Below are 18,292 nucleotides of genomic sequence, written 5' to 3'. Positions count from 1 at the left end.
TTGCTTTATGTCTGATATTATCATTAGATGTTATTAGAACTTGTGTGTGCTTTATGTGTTTAGTTATTAATGCATTAATCCTCACTGCATGCTTGCGAGGTAAGGAACTGATCCTGCTTCCATTGATGTCACTACCTAAACTACCATTGACTTGTCATTGGTTCAGGACTGAGATCTACATAGGTACAGACAGGTAGAACCTCTCTAGTCTGGCACTCTCTAGTCGGACAACATCCGTGGTCCAGCATATTTTTAGTGAGCTAGATGTCAATTTATCATGGCCAAGTTTCCTGTGGTCCCATTAAGTTTGTCTGCAGCCACCTGTCCTGGCTCCCAGTGTTCTGTGCTGTTATTTAGCTCTAACTTACACTTACATGTCTTCTAAGAGCCCACTAAGCAGGGGAAATGTTGGTAATGCTGCTAGAAAATATCAACTTCCGTTGTTCGGCAAATTCTCTGGTTTGGCACCGATCAGGTCCCAAAGGTCCCGGACTAGATCGGTTTGACCTGAATTAATATGTGAAGATTGAAAATGAAAAGTGATAGGCTCCCAGCCACACAGTAAGTCATTGGCAGGGCTTTTAATTAGCCTGAAGAATTCCTGCATCTTGTGCATGTTTCATTATGTCATGCTGTCCCCCAGCATCATGCAGAATCTTTATTATTTGCAGAAATAGTTTTGTCTCTTGTGGTTCATTGCTAAGATTTTGCTTTCTTGAACTGTAAACTCATTGCGCAGTCTATGCATTTGTGTAGTACCTAACACAATGGAGTGTTAGGATTCTGAGTGGGTCCTGCAGGACCTATATTATAAAAATTAAGGGATAGCGATTTTGTGAACAAGAGAAACTGAGAATATGATACAAGGTGAAATGCACTAAAGATATATGTAAATTATGAAATATAAAATATCCTTATTCTATATCTGAACTTACATATGGGTGAATTAGCAAAGATGTTGATTGAATGCAACTGTTTATTTCCCTCGTGGTGGTTTCTTTTAGGTTTGCAGTAGGCAAGATCAAGTTTAAGTAATTATACTGCTTAAGTGTTGTCAGAGTGGTAAGGTGTTCATTCCATTGTTTGATCATCTACTTAAGGCTCAGCAAATACAGCGACTCATGTTCCCAGATTTCAAACAGAATGAGAGTCAGCTAGTACTATGTTGTGTTTCCTTCCACTAACTACAGACTACAGAAGAGAATAAAGTGGGGACAGAAAAATGTTCACATTTGTGGAGAAATTTTGTGCAGCCACACTATCCTGACGTACGCCAGACACAGCAAAAGGACCTTTCATCTAGGAAAAGCATTTGGAAGCAACTGGTGAATGCTCCTCTCTGCATAGCATGGATTTAATCTGTCCTTGTTTTGAACTTCCTTTTGGAATGAGGGAAGGGCATTGGCACGTATGTCAGGTTCCAAGGGTTGCTGGGAGGTAGAGTTCCCATAAGCCTTGTGAAGGGGATGGATCTTTTCCTGGATAGTCTGGCATCTGTAAAGTTTTGCACAGACCATCCCAGAATATCAACTGCTACGGGGTTTTTTTTCCCCAGCCAAACCCTGCCATAATTTCTTTACCAGTGGAATGATGTTCCTTGAATTCCATGAAAGCTAATACACAGCAAGACACATTTTCTTTTCTGTGGGTATTGCTGCAGAATAGAGACATGAAGCTCACAGTCTGGCATATGCAGTACTAGACAGTACATGAGGCTACACTAGACTCCCAGAATAGATTTGTCTTTGTGGCAGGGTATGGCTGGGGGAAAAAAAAAAACCCGTAGCAGTTGATATTCTGTGATGGTCTGTGCAGAACTTTACAGATGCCAGGGCTTTGTGGGTTGTCTGTAGAAGGAAGCATAAAAATAATTGTAATCTAAACCGTGGAAACTGCAGAGTGCTATTTGGTATCCATATCACATCTAATTTATTGTGCGTGGGATGAAAAGGAAGTGGTTTTGTCTCATTTTGAAGCCTGATGGTTGGTTTGAATAGTCTCCACAATGGTGTTTCATAGAAAGCATATAGAATCTTATTGCAGTAGCTCAAGGCAAAAGCACTTGCTAGTGTTGTATCAAATAGGATTCTTGCAACCCAGGTTCTGTACTCAAAAGGATCCAATTCTAGCACTAAGTAAGAAGCTGAGCAGCAGGTAGTGGTGCCATATAGATTGTTACATGAAAATCAAAGGGTTTAGAAGTGGGAAGAGGACATGCAGGCAAATCAATGATATCATAGGAGGAGAGGAAAAGAGGAATAGTGTCCATATGAGCTCAAAGTTAGTGTCTTCTAGCCCCATTTACTGATGTAAGCCTATTTAGGGCTTGTTTCCACAAAGAATTATGCTTGTGCTTAATTTTACACACTGCGAGTTATCCCAGTGACTTCAGTGGGGACTATGTGTAGTGTAATAGTGCAGAAAGTTAAGCATGCGTGTTAAGTCTCTCTAGGTTTGGGACATTATTTACTAACCTGCAGCTCAGTTAGATTAAAAATTGATAGTGCTCATTTACAAATGCTTTTGTAGCAGCGGACAATTACTATTCAGTGTTATTGATAATTGTTTTATGCCTTAGTTATTTTAATCAAACTCGGCCAAGATCCCATTCCTCACTAAGGACTTTGTCTACGATGTTTTGAGCTCTAAAAATGAAGACATCTTGGCATTATCCAACTAGAAAGGGATAAAATGACTATTTTTGAATAAAAAAAGCATTTCTCCAGTCTTGTAACTCAAAACAACTCAGTGAATTCTGTTCAAATGTACTTCTAGGCTGAAACAACAAACTTCAACATAAAGGGATTGATATCTGAGACAGCTGTGAATGACTAAATAAAGAGAGGGATTTAGAGTGGAATGGAGGGCTCACCTTAACAATAGTTTGGATTCTGTTCACTCCAAGTTAATATCTTGGTTCCTTGTCACAATCTGTGGATCCTGAAACTGCCATTATTATCCATTTTTAATAGACGTTCAGTGTCCAGTTTCTTATCTCAGATACACAGTATTTGTAGAGGTGTGTCTTTTGGAGATGCAATAATCCATGCTGTGCCTCCAAGATTAGACTCTGACCCCTAAGATTGGGCCTAGATGATGTGCTGTCACTATTTATTTATTTATAGTCTCATCCTGATTGGGAAAAAAATACCAATTCAGCTTTAAAAATCTGAATTATTATTAGAAATGCAGGAGGAGAATTGATTAACCAGTGACCTGAAAATCTGGCTACTGGAAATATACTGTGTAAAAGATATAGCATCTAAGGAGCATTTGATACTCATGTACTCATTTTAAAAGGCTTGTTAAAAAAGGGAGAGAGAGAGAACAAGTATGCTCTTGTGGGACTGAATGCGGGAACTCAAGATCTGGGTTGAATTCCTGGTTCTGCCACAGACTTCTTGAATGTCTTTGAGCAAGTCACAAAGGCACTTTTGAAAAGTTTACCGTATGTAACATTGAAGAGTAAATTGGGGATTCTTGGACCTTCTATAAGACAGATAATAAATTAAAATTCAAGGAGGATTTCTTCCATAACATGTTACCTCGTGTCTTCATCCAGTGTTGTAAGCTCTTTTGACTGAAGGGTTGTTTTTTGCTATATATCTCTCTTAATACCTTGCATCAGGAATTCCCCATCTGATGGGCACTTCTAAATGCCATTATGAGATACAAATACTAATGATTCAATCTTTATATTATTATGGTATTTACTGATTATATATGAACATGGCACTAAGCAGACTATATTAGACCCCTGCCTGGAAAAAGTAATAAGGTAAGGCAGTGGTCACCAACCAGTAGATCAGGATCTACTGGTAGATCTTGGAACCTCTGACAGGTGATCCTGACTGGTTTGGTTAAGAGGCTATCAAGTGCTGTACGTCAGCTGCTCTTCCGCCCACTGTTGCACACCTCCTGTTCTTTGCCTGAGAACTTCCCCCTGTACCCCGGGAGCCTCCTGCTTGTGGTACAGAGCAGGGAAGGGAGAGGAGGGGTGATGATGTCAGGTGCCCCCTCTTCCACTCTGTATTCTATCTCCACAGAATGGGGAGAGGGGAACAACAGGGCCTGGGATGGAAGGAGTATGCTGTCTGCTTTTGAGAGTGGTGCAGGGCCAGGACAGGAATGAGCCTGCTTTAGCCTCACTGCACCACCACCCAGGAACCACCTGTAGTAAAGCCAGCTCCAAACCCCAGCCCCAGTCATGTACCCCCCTCTACACCCCAAGCCCTTGCCCTAGCCCTGAGTCCCCCCAAAACTGAAACTCACTTACAGAGCCTGAACCCCCTCCTACATCCCAACTCCATGCCCCTAGCTCAACTCAGGGCCCCTTCCACACTCCAAATCCCTTAGCCCAAGACCAGAGCCTGTGTCCCAACCCTCTGCCCCTGCCTGGTGAAAGGGAAGGAGAATGGGAGGACCAAGTGAGCAGGGGCAGGGCCCCCGAGAAGGGGCAAGAAGGAGGCAGGACAAGGGTTTTGGGTTTGAGGTAGATCCTGGATTGCACTTAAATTGAAAAAGTGATCTCCTGCTTAAAAAGGTTGGAGACCCCTGATGTAAGGTGAGACAAAAACAACCTGCAGAGGACATGAGGAGGGGACAGAAAGGAGAAGGAGGGATGCAAGGAAAATAAGATTAGCTACTAATATGGGAGGTTAGCATATTATTTTTAATGCTATCATTTTAAAACTTTTTACAAACTGAGTTCAAAGAAATCTTGGCAGCTGATAATAGCAATTTAGATGTATGTAGTGCTTTTATGCAGTACATTGAGGACAATCACCCGCCAATGTAATGCTGCCACCACTGCACATCCCTCTGTGCTATCCCTCTCTAAAGCAGTTTTAAAGTGTGTATGTGTTGGGGGACAGGGAATCACCTTTGTAATAGAAGCTATAGGGGGGATTTAGGTGGCTGATGTGCTCCCTCAGTCTAGATTTGGCCAAGACTATTAAGGCACTTCTCAAAACTCTAGCGTTATGAGAAATGCCAGGGAATCTTTTCATATGACTTTTAGAAGTAATAACAGATGCTTGGTCTCATTCAAAAGCTGGCACCTGCAGCAGCAGTACTCCTAATGCATCCTGCAGGCATTTATTCAGTACTTGTGTGAGGTTAAAAAAGCCACCTATATAATAACCAGTGCCATTACTTCAGCACTTGGATTTTCCTTGGAGGTCTCCCATCTGATTACTGACCAGATCCAACCCTGTTAAGCTTATGAGATGTGACAAGACAGAGCCCCAGATAGACTGGCCACTTAAACATTTATTTATGTCATTGAATGACATGTTTAAAACTCTCTGCCCTGTCTAAATATTGCAAGGAGTATATAAAGGGGGAAAAATTGAATATGACATAAGAGGAAACAAAAAATAATATATTACTAGCTTAGGATACTTACCGTTTATGTTTTGAATAGTCCTGATTTTGACAGAAATGGTGTGTGGGGAGTTAAAATATGGTATTTTTTGTGACAATTACTTTTACTGTGATATGATAGTCTTGTTCTATCAATATTGCAGAACATCACACTAAAAGAGATCTCTTACAGTCTCAAGAATGTAAGTAGTTGATTAAAAAGCAAGATTATATACATTTCAGAGACTAAAAAATGTTTAGTGGATCTGAAATGCAAATAATTTTGACCATATTTACTGGTTGCCAAAGCAAATCACTTAATAATAAGATAGAGAAGTGTAAATTAAAGTTGTACAGTTGTATACATTGAACAAGGAATAAAAAAATACTACACTGCTTAGTTAAACAAGTTTAGTATCTCTCAGATAGGGCAAAGATCGGGCAAGACCTATGTTACATCGCAGCTTCAACATGAAAATTATGTAAACTAATGCTCAGTTATTATTCAGTACTTCAGTCTTTGAAAAGCTTTTTACCAATTACATTATGTGCATACATTCATTCAGATATTTGTGTAAGCAAATGGTTGTGCCTGGAAGTATTATAGGTGCTGTTTTAGCGGTCTGCTGAAACTTTGCCCAACCTGTGATCATTTTGTAGGTGGCTGTGATGTTCACATTGAAATACTAGTGTATATTTTCCTCTTTAAATTATTGTCTCTCTCCTCCCTGGGGAAATGACTGTATTTTGTCAAGGCTAGTAAGAACTGTACTATAGGCCACACTTAGTGCATCAAATCTTCCAGTGTTGTCAATAGAAGACTTTTCTCATTGTGGTATTTGATACAACATTAGTCTGAGGATTATTGACCCAATTCTTATCCTCTATAAGGGTATGTCTACACAGCAGGGCTGAAGTCGAATTAAGTTACGCAACTTCAGCTACATCAATTGAATAGCTTAAGTCGAAATAGCATAATTCGGCTTTTGGAGCTGTCTCAACAGCAGGAAGTCAAAGGAAGAACACGCTTCTTTCAACTTTCCTTACTCCTTGTGAAATGAGGGTTACTATGGGTTGGAGTAAGAAGTCCTCCAGCTCGACATTATTTCAAAATAAAGGGTTGTAGTGTAGATGCACAGTATGTTATTTTGAAACAACATAGGTTACTCTGAAATAACGCTGTTGTGTGGACATACCCTAATTGTGCATAGATTGGACTATCTGCATGCCCAGGTAAGGAAGGATTCTTCTGCCTCCATAGAGTTCTCTTTTTGGACACTGTAAAGGATGCTGCATAATTTTGGGTTTGTGATGTGGGTGGATTTATAGATTGAGTGGGCCAGGGGAAGGAATGGGCAGGCTGAGGGTAGCATGTGGATTGTGTAAGAAAATGTACACACATGCGCGCTCTGCAGAAGTTAATGAGAAAAGAGAACACAGCTTTCATCTGCATTGACTTTTATTGTGGATCACCCAGCAGGGGTTTGGGACAGTTCATAGCAGCTTGGAAGAACTCCTGGAAGCATGGCTGCATTGGCCTTTGCGCTCTGGGGACTAGAGCTAGTACAGAGTACAGGCCAGAGGAACAGAGCCTCCACATGGATGACCATGATTTCCTGAGGGTCCTCCAGGATTGAGGGTTTAGGAAGTATCCCCACAGGCTTTTTGTGGGAGGGAGGACAGAATTGGCCAAGTGGGACAATGGAGAAGATACTCTGCATGAGGATCCTCATGGAGAGTTCTTCTCCTTGTGTGTTTTCCGGAGGGTTTTCCTGTGGAAAGGGATGATGTGGACCCTGGGTGCAGCATGACTTGGTGAGTTATACCAACAATTATTGCCTCTCACTATGATGCAGGACACCATAGGAATTTCAACAAATAATAATAGAGTGAGCTAATGCACTCAAAGTATAAAATCTTGATCCAGTGACAGTTACTAGCAAGAGGATATTGAATGAATTGCTACTTCCTTGTGTGAACATCACAGCTAGCTGTTGATTGCCAGCTATGAAAGATGGATGCAAGAAGTGGTTATCTGTACCAGGTCAGCTGCAGCTGGAACATGTTCTCTGTTGGAGGCTGACAGTGAAGTTGCCCACCTTAAATCAGTTTGCAGTTAATTGGCAATGATGGAAATGTACCTTGCCAAGGAGGGCTTTGAATATAATATCAATTGGATTCCTGAAGAAGCTGGTGTCTTCCCAGGAAGAATCAGAGGCTCTTTGATGGGCATGGTGAAATAATGTGGTTTGTAATCCCCAGTGATTTTACAAATGCCAGTGCTTGCAAAAACCCTCCTTGGCAAGGTGCACTGCCATCCCTGGTCAGCTAGCTGGAAATGTGATTTGAGACTGTAAAATGGAGCAATCTAAGTAGATTTGTTTGCATCTGATGAAACAGCCCTCACCATATGTGTGTTTTATTAATGTCTTAAAATTCTTAATGGAGCCTAACAGAAACTAACACAGTCAATTATAATGTCCTCCTTGCAATCTCTGGAGGCAATATAGAGTATCAATAGCAGCACATATTAGTAACACTTAGTAACTGTGGACACCTTCTACCAAAGACTGAGAGAGCCTCATAATGCCCCTGTGGAGAGAGGTGTGGTAAAAATGGGGGAAATAGAGGCAGAGAGTGGCTTACCAAGGTCACACAGTTGGCTAACTGACAGAGCTTGGTCTTCAGTTAAGACTCCAACTCCCTAGCTCATGGCATCTATCACGCTGTCTTCATTGAGGTGAAATTAAGGGACCAGTGAACAGCTGTGACTGTGCAAATGAAACAAGTCATTGTGTACATTACAGAAGAGGTACACTATATCATTCTCTGGATTGTATTGAGGATTCAGAAGCACTTCAGGTTTTGAAAGGAATTTGAAGATCTCAGTTTCATTTTCCAGAGGAATCTAGTAGGTTCCAATCTATGCCTGCATGCTTTGTGGATAACCCATCTGTTTTTCGCCAGATAGCACTGTATGCTTAATGCTTGCCATCCCCTCTTGTTGTCACTGCCAGAAGGCTACAGACTCATCATTTTACGTGGAAGAGAATCATAGTTTTTTTTCATCGTAATCGTGGCATTTTAATCCAGCAATGCAGCCTTTTTGTCACCAACAGATCCACCTCTGTGAGCTTGTATCATAAGGACCTTTCAGGGAATACTCATACCTGATAACAAGAGTTCTACAGTGAAGTTGTTAGTGAAGTGCATGAAGGTAGACAAGATGTGAATGGAAGATATAATTTCTTTCCAATGGAGAGAAGCACTGAATACAGTACCACGTGACTATTCATATCCCCATCGAACGGCTAAGGGACTAATTAGATGGCTGAGGTCAGTCTGCAGAGGTAAAAGATAATGGATAAAAGGGAAAATGGCAAGCGAACTACCATAGCTACTGACAATGGAGAAGATAGGGTTGCCCCCTCCCTTCAGTACCTAATTGACTTAGAGGCGCCTATTAAACTGACGCTATCATCATGTGTGGGGCTATTCATACACAGCCTCTCCAGAGCCATCAAGATAAGCCTGCTGTGGGCTATAATATCAGCAACGTGGAGAGTGGCTCATTGAAGAAGCTGAAGCTTGAGTTAGCCAAGGATATTGTATGTGTTGTTTTACTTCAGTAGGATGTCAGAAGCAGAGATAACAGCTGAGTTGCTGTTTACATATTGGAATGCCAGCTCTGAAATCATCCCAGAATCAGGTAAAATGCAATACATGTGTCTATCTCATTTTTAGAATCCTTTTGGAGTCTTTGGAAGTAGCACGCCGAAATCCTTTTCAGACATTTCTCAGATTTTCTCTCTAATATTGCTCAGCATCTCTTTATTACTACCACAGCCCTAGATGTATCAACCCATTTAATGAAAATGAGATATTTACCTCCTTGAGGGGTATCTAATTTCCATTAATGTTAATAGACATTCTTTGTGTGCAGTAAGAGTATCTCTGTGTTTTATTGCTTAGTGATTTATAAGCTTACCATTTACACAGGCTGAAGTTAGACTAGCTCCTAATTATAGTGATGTGGTAATACCACTGTAGCAAAGATTACATCACAATATCTGTATAAAGAATATCTTTTTAGTCCTTCAAAATCAACATGCTTAGTCAGATTCTTTTGAAATTTGGTACTCTGCAGAAGGGGCCTGTGATGGGGCGCTCCCGCCCCGCACTCGGGGTTCCCAGGGTGACGACGGATGGACGTGCTGGGGGGTGGAGAGCCGGCGCGCCGCCGGGACGGCGGGCCGTGCTGCCGGGCAGGGGCTCGGCGCGGTGAGCGACGGGGGGCAAGGGGTGCCTCTGAGCGAGGCCCCGAGAGGAGGAGCTAGGGAGGCGCCAGCGTGTGACGTCACGGGGGAAGGGGAGGTTGCTGGGCGGCGGGGAGGAAATGACGTGAGGGGCCAGGGCCGGCAGGGGATTTAAAACCGGGTCTGACACCGCGGAGAGGGGGAGGGAGAAACGGAGAGCTGAGGAGCAGAAGGAAGGAGAGGTGAGGCTGGGAGACGCGGACCGGACTGGCCTTTAGGAAAGGGCGGAGTAGGAAGCGGCCCAGGGCGGGGTCGTGGAGCCCGTGAGCGGGTGTGTTTTGGGGTACTTCCCCCATCCACTAGGGAGGGACCGTGAGTCCCTGCCTTCAGGGCTCTGGGCTGGGGTTCAGAGAGGGGGTGGGCCCGAACCCCCCTACTCCGCTGGCCGGAAAGGCAGCCTCGGGCGTTCATCAGTGTAAACAAGGGACTGGGGACAGGGCGGGTTTACGCTGCGGGTTGTGCCTAGGGCTATAGGACTGGCCCGGGTGACCAATAAACACGGGCGACAGTAGCCCTTTTTTGTGGTGAGTTAGTCAAGACTCTTTTACAGGGCCAGAATAGGGTCAGTAACCTACATTTGGATCCATTTGAACAAGAAGTTATGGAGATATAAGCCCCTCCCCCTGTAGCAATTTTTCAAAAAGTTTCAAGGTCAGAAAAGGGTATTTTTGTTTGTTTTGTTTTCTAATTGTGTTTTGTTTGCTCAGATACCAAACTATTGATGTGATGTAGGTCAAAATGAACTCAATATGTCATTTTTTTCCTCAAGGAACACATTAAATGTTAAGGGCATATAAATTGTGAGTGGTATTTAAGAATATGGTCACTTCTTCACTTGCGTAGATGTGCAGTCTGGAAGGATTACAGTACATGTTCATCAATAAAAAAAATGTTTGGAAAGAGACCGCCAACACACTCTCCAATGACTGGAGATCTAGTGAAATAATGACATTAAAGATCCAAGAGTCTGAATACTGGAAAGGACGAGATTGTTACTGAGAGTGTTTACAACACTCTGTTTTTGTTAACTTCAATGACTAGTTAACATTCTAGATAAAAGGTGATTTTTGTTAAAGATTCTACATTCTCAATCCCTTCAAGGAAAATGTTAGGGCCTCATTTTATACTGTTAAACTTGGTGGGAGCTTTATTTATAGTAAACATGCTCTCAAGAAACCCTCTAGCAAAATGAGGGAATATGAGATTTGACAATCCTGGTATTTCTAATGTTAAGAAAAATAAGATTTTTTTTCTCTTTCAGGAAAACTAGGGGCTATGCTTGCCAACCCCCATCTCTAAAGGGGTAGGCAACTGGGATGGGCCGGGTCCAGACTGCACCAGCCCCAGCTCTTCCCCCATTCCCCTGCCCGATCCAGCTCTCGCTCTCTCCCTCCCAGGCCTAAACCTAACCCCCCTTCTTCCTGTCCCCGCCCCCCACCCTGGCCTCCAGGGAGGGCAGAGGTTGTGGCACACCAGCCCTGGCTCTGCCCCAAGTGGCTGGAAAGGGTTGAGCCCCAGGCCTACTGTTGAGGAGGGGAGCCTAGCCGCAGCTAAGGGTGCTGCCCGTGCAGGGCTGGTGGGGCCCAAAGCATCTGAGTCCCAGGTGGGGGCGGGGCGACGTTTGCGGAACTCTGTTGTCCTGCAGGAAAAAAAAATGATAGCAAGAGAGATAAGAGAGAGGGCAGGAAGTCTTTTGGGCCTTTCTGTATATCACAAAGAAACAAAAAAGCACACAAGTCTAATTAAAAAAAAATTGCCAGTCACCTATAATGACAAAAATTATCTGCCAGACAAGACTATAGGTTAAACCTCTCTAGTCTGGCACCTTCAGGACCTGACCAGTACTGAACCGGAGAATTTGCCAAACCATGGGAGGTCAATATTGTCTAGCAGCATTACCAATTCTTTCACTTCTTACTGGGCTCTTAGCAGACATTTAGGGGTAAATTAGAGCTAGATAATAGCCAAGAGTACTGAGAGCTAGGACTGATGGCTATAAACCCATTTTATGGGACTGTGGGAAATTTGGTAGTTTGGTATTGTCCATGGTGAGAGGGCATCTGGCCAACTAAAATCATGCCGGATCTTGGATGCTGCTAGACCAGGGAGTGCTGGACTAGAGCAGTTCAGACTGTATGCAGGCCAGTATGAAGAGGAGGGAGGGGAAAGGTGTGAAAGCACCACTCTATGGTTCCCCAAGTAAGCATGCTCCGACTGGCTGGGGAAGTGAAGAGAGGTGCACTACCTGAGCCTCCCTCCCCCATGCTCTGGCCGACTGGGGGAAGGCTGGGGCTGTTTTCCCCACTTACTTGGGGAACCATGGGGAGTAAATTCACACCCTTGCAGTCCACATCTCCAAAAAAAATCCTGCATACAGGTCTGGTATGTGCCTTTGGCTTTATTTTGCATCCATCCCTCTCTCTACCAGTTCTTACTAGAGAAAAAAAGTACTATGGTGGATCCTTACCTCTTTATTTGAAAGGTAAAAGAACATTGAGAGTGAAGTCCTGCTTGCCTTTTGGTTACTCTATTGATCATTAAATGCTGTAAGAGAAGACTTGACACTTTAACTAGGGCAACCATTCAGCATATCAAAAGGCTGTTTACTGTATCACTTTATTTGTGTGGTATCTTCCTATTATGCAATGATAATAGAGGCATTTCTGGTTAGGGTCTCTCAATTCCCCTAACTAGTCACACCCTGCCATGGAATAACCTCTCCTTTGGCCTGTATTGTATAGATTATTGTGGGTTTATCCATTAATCTCTCATTTTTTGAGAGAGAACTCTGTGATGGTATAAAGTGTGACTAGAATACAGAATAGAGAAATGTTGAATTTACTTAAGGTTCCTGGATAAAGATTATCAAGCACTTTCAGACTCCCTTAAACTGAATTATTATATTGTATCTCATGTCTTTGTCACACTGCTCACTTGGAAAAAATCTATGAACATTTAAATGGTCTCATTTGGGTTCCTGTGATGCAAAGTTATAAACTAAAAATATTTTACATTAAAACGGAACAGATTGCTTATAGTAACTCTAGCATAATGCAGGGGTACAATGAAGAACTGCAGTTCAAATTAGTTTTCGGGTCTGTTCTATTTTCTTAGTTTTTAAAGTAGACAATTGCAAAGTATAATTACAGCAAGTTCATTTGCATTCATATTACAATCTGGTGAGCAATTACATTCTTTTACATTTTAAAAAATATGTAAGGAAGTGTGACTTGCATCAATAAATTTCAGCAATGAGAATAGAATTAACTACTCTTATCTAAACTGTTCTTTCTATTGTTACTGAAGCCTGGTCTGTGCTGGTGGGTGGATCGAAGTAAGCTGCCTTGTGTGGATCTGGCTGAGAAAGTGTCTTTTTTTGGTTCTTACTGATGTAAGTGCTTCTCTACACCAATTTAGTAACATCATCTCCCTGAGTGGCATAGAGTCATGGTCAATGTAATTAAATCAACTCTGTGTCAGCACAGACACCATATGGGACATTGTGGGAAGGCTCCTGAAACTCAGTAACAGTCAAGGTAAGGAACACAGCTGCACTCCTTTTGAATCCCTGGGCGGTAGGGCAGTTGCTCACTGTCAGCAGGCCTGTGCATTAGCCCTGGACTCCAGCAACTCTGAAACTCCTCCACCTGGGCCTGACACTGAAAGCTGAGCCTTACTGCCTAGGGCTAAGGTTATATGCCCCCACTCCTATGGCAGAAGCCCTTGAACTTCAGCTTTGGCCCCTTGGTGCAAAGTGGCAGGGCTCGGGCAGGCTCAGACTTTGGTCTCCTCTCCTGGGGTTGTGTAGTAATTTTGTTGTGCAAGGAAATTTGAGAACTGCTATGTGAGGGAAATTTTCCCATTGACTTCAATGGAAGAAAGAGCCAAACCTTTGCAACTTTGAATTGTTTTTCCTTTTGCAACGTATCTTGTTAGCAGATCTCCTTTTTGGGAGTAGATAAATCTGGAAAAATATCAAAAGAGGAACTAACTTCCCAAATGTACTTCTTTGTATGTGAATCTTTTCAGGAAGTATATGACAGCCTCTGTTTTGTAAGAGTTTGTTTGTACAGAAGTGGTTTTCACAGAATAAGTTTAATGGGTTGTAAATTGTGTGCTGAAAGGAGAGTCTCTCCCTGACTTCTGATCTGCTTCCAGGAGACCTATGGGCTTTGGCAGCAAGTGCATTAGACTAAATATGCTTACCCCATTGACTCTGAAGGTAACAGCCCTCAATGCCTCATTAAATTTTCATGGGTGACTGAGAGAAGCCAGGAGAAAAACACCCCATTAGCAGTAGCTATTATGGGGTCTTCTGAAAAGCAGGGAGCAGCAATACTACCGCAGCTTTTCACGAAACTGTTTCTTGTGGGATGTTTGCAGCGTGATGCCCTAAATTGGCTGTTTCAGATTTAGCTTCCCCCAAAGTGAGTGGTGAAAAATGGCTGGGAAGAAGTGTGTAAAATGCTCTCCCTTGTTTAATGCTTAGAACCCCTATGTGGTGGTGGGGGAGAGGGAACAGTGGAGGACCTGCCTGAACTGACACAGGTCTGGACTAGCTGCCTTGCTTGGACTCTTGCATCTTAGTCTAGCCGTGCGGTGTCCCTGGTGGCTCTTCAAAAACGTGCACCTTGTCTGGACAACAGAAGCTGACGGCTACCGGCTTGGTTCCTGGTACAGCCCTGTGTCCCCCACTAGGAAGCAGCTGGAACTAAGGTTGCCAACTGTGCCAGGAGGGATTCCTGGAGATTTCGTAAGAACATAAAAACGGCCATACTGGATCAGACCAAAGGTCCATCTAGCCCAGTAGCCTGTCTGCCGACAGAGGCCAGCACCAGGTGCCCCAGAGGGGGTGGTATGAAGACAATGATCAAGTGATTTGTCTCCTGCCATCCTTCTCCAGCCTCTGACGAACAGAGGCCAGGGACACCATTTCTATCCCCTGGCTAATAGCCTTATGACGTAATCTTTAACGAAAGGTTCATCTTGAAGGCCAGGGGCTTCTAAGACAATGCGGGAGGGTTGGCAGCCATCGGTGGCACCCTGTGTAGTGAGGCAAGACAGGAGGCAGCTGTGGAAAGGACACAACAGGCAGAACTTGTGGGGTGGGGCTTGGAAGGATGTGTCTGGGAGAAGAGCAGGAGGAAAATTGTCCTCTTGGTGCTGTAGATGGCACCGTGCCCGCTGGGCACAAAAAGGCGGGGCCCAGGAGACATGGGAGCGCACAGCCGACTGGGGGAGACTGTTTGGGGGCAGCAGCGATGCCTCCTCCGCCGAGGACACGGAGGGGGGCTCACCACCCGCGGGCCCCCTCCCTGTCACGCAGCCTCCCTTCCCCCCCAGAGAGGAGGCGGCGACCCTTGAGCATCCCCTCCTCCTGCCCCCAGCGCCCTTCTCCGCCCTCAGCTGCGGGCGGGCCGGGTCGGCGAGGGCAGGCGCCCGGCGAAGCGAGTCTCCCGGGACGGCCGCGCCACGTGCGCGGTGAGGAGCGACCCCGCCACTCGCCGCGCGTGCGATGGGGAGCAGAGGGACGCCGGGCGCCGAGGTTTGCCGGGCAGGTTAGTGCTGCGAGTCTCTGCCCCCCGCCAAACGGGGGGTGGCCGGGAGAAGGGGGGGGGGGGCGGACAAGACGCCGTGCGCTGGGTCTGCGCGCACAAGCAGGGCCCCGCAGAGCAGCGGGCGCGCCGAGAAGGGCAGCCTCTTGTCGGCTGCAAGCGCCGCTGCGGGCTCTCCCTGCCTAGCGCTGCCCTCCCCGGCTGGCGAGCCTGGGGGAGCGCGGGGGGGGGGTGGGGGTGGAGAGAGAGAGAAGGGGCCGCCCGGATACTGCCTTGCTGGAGTTGGGTGGCCGCTGCCACGTGCAGTTGTGATGCGGGGAGGCTTCTCATTGCTCCCCCCAAGAGTTGGCGGGCTGCTCCCCCCCCCCCCCGCCCCGCAAGGAGGGCGTACTGCTCTATGCACTGGGGGCGTGGGCGCGGGCGCCTGTGCGTGCAGAAGGGATGGGGCAGGCGGGGTGCTGGGGTTCCTTTCAAGCGCCCCCCTTCTCCCCTCCTTGCAGGGCAGTTCGAATCCCCCCTCCCCCGGTCTGGCAGCAGTTTCTATCCAGCTGCACCTTGCAAGCCCCCTCGGCTCTCTTCCCCCTCCCCGCCCTGTCCCAGCCTTTAGGTGACCCGTGGGAACTCTCGCCAGCCCCGCACCATTCTGCGCGCAACGTGGTGTCCTAGAGAGGCTCCTACCCCCCCCACCCATCCCGCAGCAACTCCCGCCTCACCCCCACCCCAGGAGGAGAGGAAACAACACACGTGACCTGGTGGGGTGATTGTTTTTTGTCTTGATCCCCGGGCTCCTGACGAAACACTGCGGGGGGGGGGGGGGAGGAATGACTTGCTCCCACCATTCAATGAGAGCGCATCGCACAGTTCGGTCCCTGCGACAGCGCCGCCCAAACCCGCCGCTTGCCGCCGCGCGGTGGCTGGGACGCCCCGTTAGCTCGGAGTAGCGTGGGGGGGGGGGGGGGGGGCTGCTTGCTGGAGGGGCATTGCCAGTCCCATCCTCCGCGCCTGGTTTCGGATTTGCGTAGCGCTTTTGCAGACAACTCCACCTCCCCCCAAAGGAGCCCGCGAAAAGTGCACCCTGGCATAAGCCGCGTGGGTGTCCGTTCTCCGGCGCCGCTTCCACCGGGCGCGCAGCCCGTCTGCACACGCTGTTGGCTGGTGGGAGACGCGCTCACACCTGCAATCTGTCTTGCTGATAATGCGCCTGCTGAATGTATGGCTGCTGTCTGCGGGGCTTTTAAATAAGGAGCTTGTGTTCGCTGAAGGCGCAGTGTAAAAGCACTCGTCTGTGCATTTGTTTTCTTTCTCGGAAGATGGATTGTGAGCTGAAAACCCAGAGCAAAAGGGGTTGTCGGGTGGAAATTTATTTTGGAAATATTTAGAACCCCAGGGCCGAGAAGGGGGCATGCCAACATCACTTCAATTCTGCAATTGGACTGTAGACCACCTTAAAGAATAGGGCTACGTTTACACTGCAGGCTTCTATCGGAAGAAGCTTTTCCGGAAGAGATTGTAAAATACAAACAAACAAAAAAACACCACTTCTTCCAAAAGAAAGCATCCACAGTGTCAAAGCACATCGAAAAAGCGATCTGCTTTTTCGAAAGAAACCATCCATATTGAATGGACACTCTCTCTCATTTAAGCTGTGATTACTATAGATGGAGTAGCCACCAGGGCATCTGAGCTTTTTCTGCTTTCCTCTTCTTTCGAAAGAACTTGCTCTTTCCCGTCCACACGCACCATTTTCCAAAAGAGCTCTTTAGGAAAAAGGCTTCTTCTCAATAGAAAGAGGTTGACCAATGTCCGGAAAACCCTCTCTGTTTTTTCAATTTTCTTTCGTAAGAACACGATTGCAGTGTGGACTTAAGTGAAGTTTTTTTGGGGAAAAACTGCTCTTTTTCTGAAAAAAAACCTCTATAGTGTAGACACAGTGTGAGTGGCTTAAATATCCGCTGTTCTGTGTACCAGGGCTAGCTCCCCTAGGCTGTAATCTCCTGGCAGTTTGGAACGTTGTGATTAAAAAAACAAAGCTCTAATCTAAAGGTTAAAAAGCAAGGAATAGTTCTGCAGCACCTTCAAGACTAACAAAAAATGTACATGGGCTTTCCTGGGCACAACCCACTTCATTTTAAAGTTTTTTCGGTTACAGATGAACACAGCTACCCCTTTGAGACTGATGTAAAGGTGTACTTTGCTAAGAGCCCAATTCTGCAATTGGACTGTAGATCAGCGTAAAGATTACTGGGGTCAAATTGTCCATGGAAGTTTGCACACTTACTTGTGGCTCTCTGCTAATGCATAGCATTGCAAACCTCCCCTATTCTCATAGGCTGTGTCCAGACTCCATGCCTCCGTCGACGGAGGCATGTAGATTAGCCAGCTCGGAAGAGGGAAATGAAGCCGCGATTAAAATAATCGCGGCTTCATTTAAATTTAAATGGCTGCCCCGATCTGCCGATCAGCTGTTTGTCGGCAGATCGGGAGAGTCTGGACGCGATGCCCCGACAAAGAAGCCTTTCTTCATCGACACAGGTAAGCCTCGTGAAACCAGGTTTACCTGTGTCGATGAAGAAAGGCTTCTTTGTCGGGGCATCGCGTCCAGACTCTCCCGATCTGCCGACAAACAGCTGATCGGCAGATCGGGGCAGCCATTTAAATTTAAATGAAGCCGCGATTATTTTAATCGCGGCTTCATTTCCCTCTTCCGAGCTGGCTAATCTACATGCCTCCGTCGACGGAGGCATGGAGTCTGGACACAGCCATAGTGTTGTTGTTTAAAAATTGCAGACAAGATAAGGGATTCCAGATTTCTTGCACTTCCAACAATGCACAGTCATGGAGCTGGGTTAAAAAAGAAAGAGATAATAGGCTTTAATACAGACATTCATTAAATGGAAATTGGTGCAATTTCAAAAGTCTTAAGGTGGTTACAGGTTTTCTCCAATACCTCTGACAAAGTGTTTTTTTTTACCCACAAAAACGTATACCCAATAAATATTTTCGTTTTTAAGGTGCCACCGGACTCCTCACAGTTTTTCATAGTAAAACCTAGGGTGC

The 18,292-nt window shown here is 45.6% G+C and overlaps 1 protein-coding gene across 21 annotated transcripts in view; it reads left to right on the top strand.

Moving 5' to 3' along the window:
• Positions 1-18,292, top strand: part of DAB1 (DAB adaptor protein 1) — a 777,383-nt gene that overhangs the window by 455,760 nt on the left and 303,331 nt on the right. For 4 of the 21 annotated variants that reach the window (XM_075936075.1, XM_075936071.1, XM_075936074.1 and 1 more), the window contains exon 1: positions 15,067-15,238. The exons of 3 other annotated variants lie outside the window; for them this stretch is intronic. The gene's annotated coding sequence lies outside the window, so the exon portion shown is untranslated. Of the gene's footprint in view, positions 1-15,024; positions 15,239-18,292 lie in introns of those variants that run through there. 14 more of the 21 variants (XM_075936060.1, XM_075936058.1, XM_075936067.1 and 11 more) reach the window with 12 other exon arrangements.

Source organism: Pelodiscus sinensis, chromosome 9, assembly GCF_049634645.1.
Source record: "Pelodiscus sinensis isolate JC-2024 chromosome 9, ASM4963464v1, whole genome shotgun sequence".
Lineage (NCBI taxonomy): Eukaryota > Metazoa > Chordata > Testudines > Trionychidae > Pelodiscus > Pelodiscus sinensis.
The sequence above is the reverse complement of the archived record's forward strand: the minus strand, read 5'-3'. Positions and strand labels throughout refer to the sequence as shown.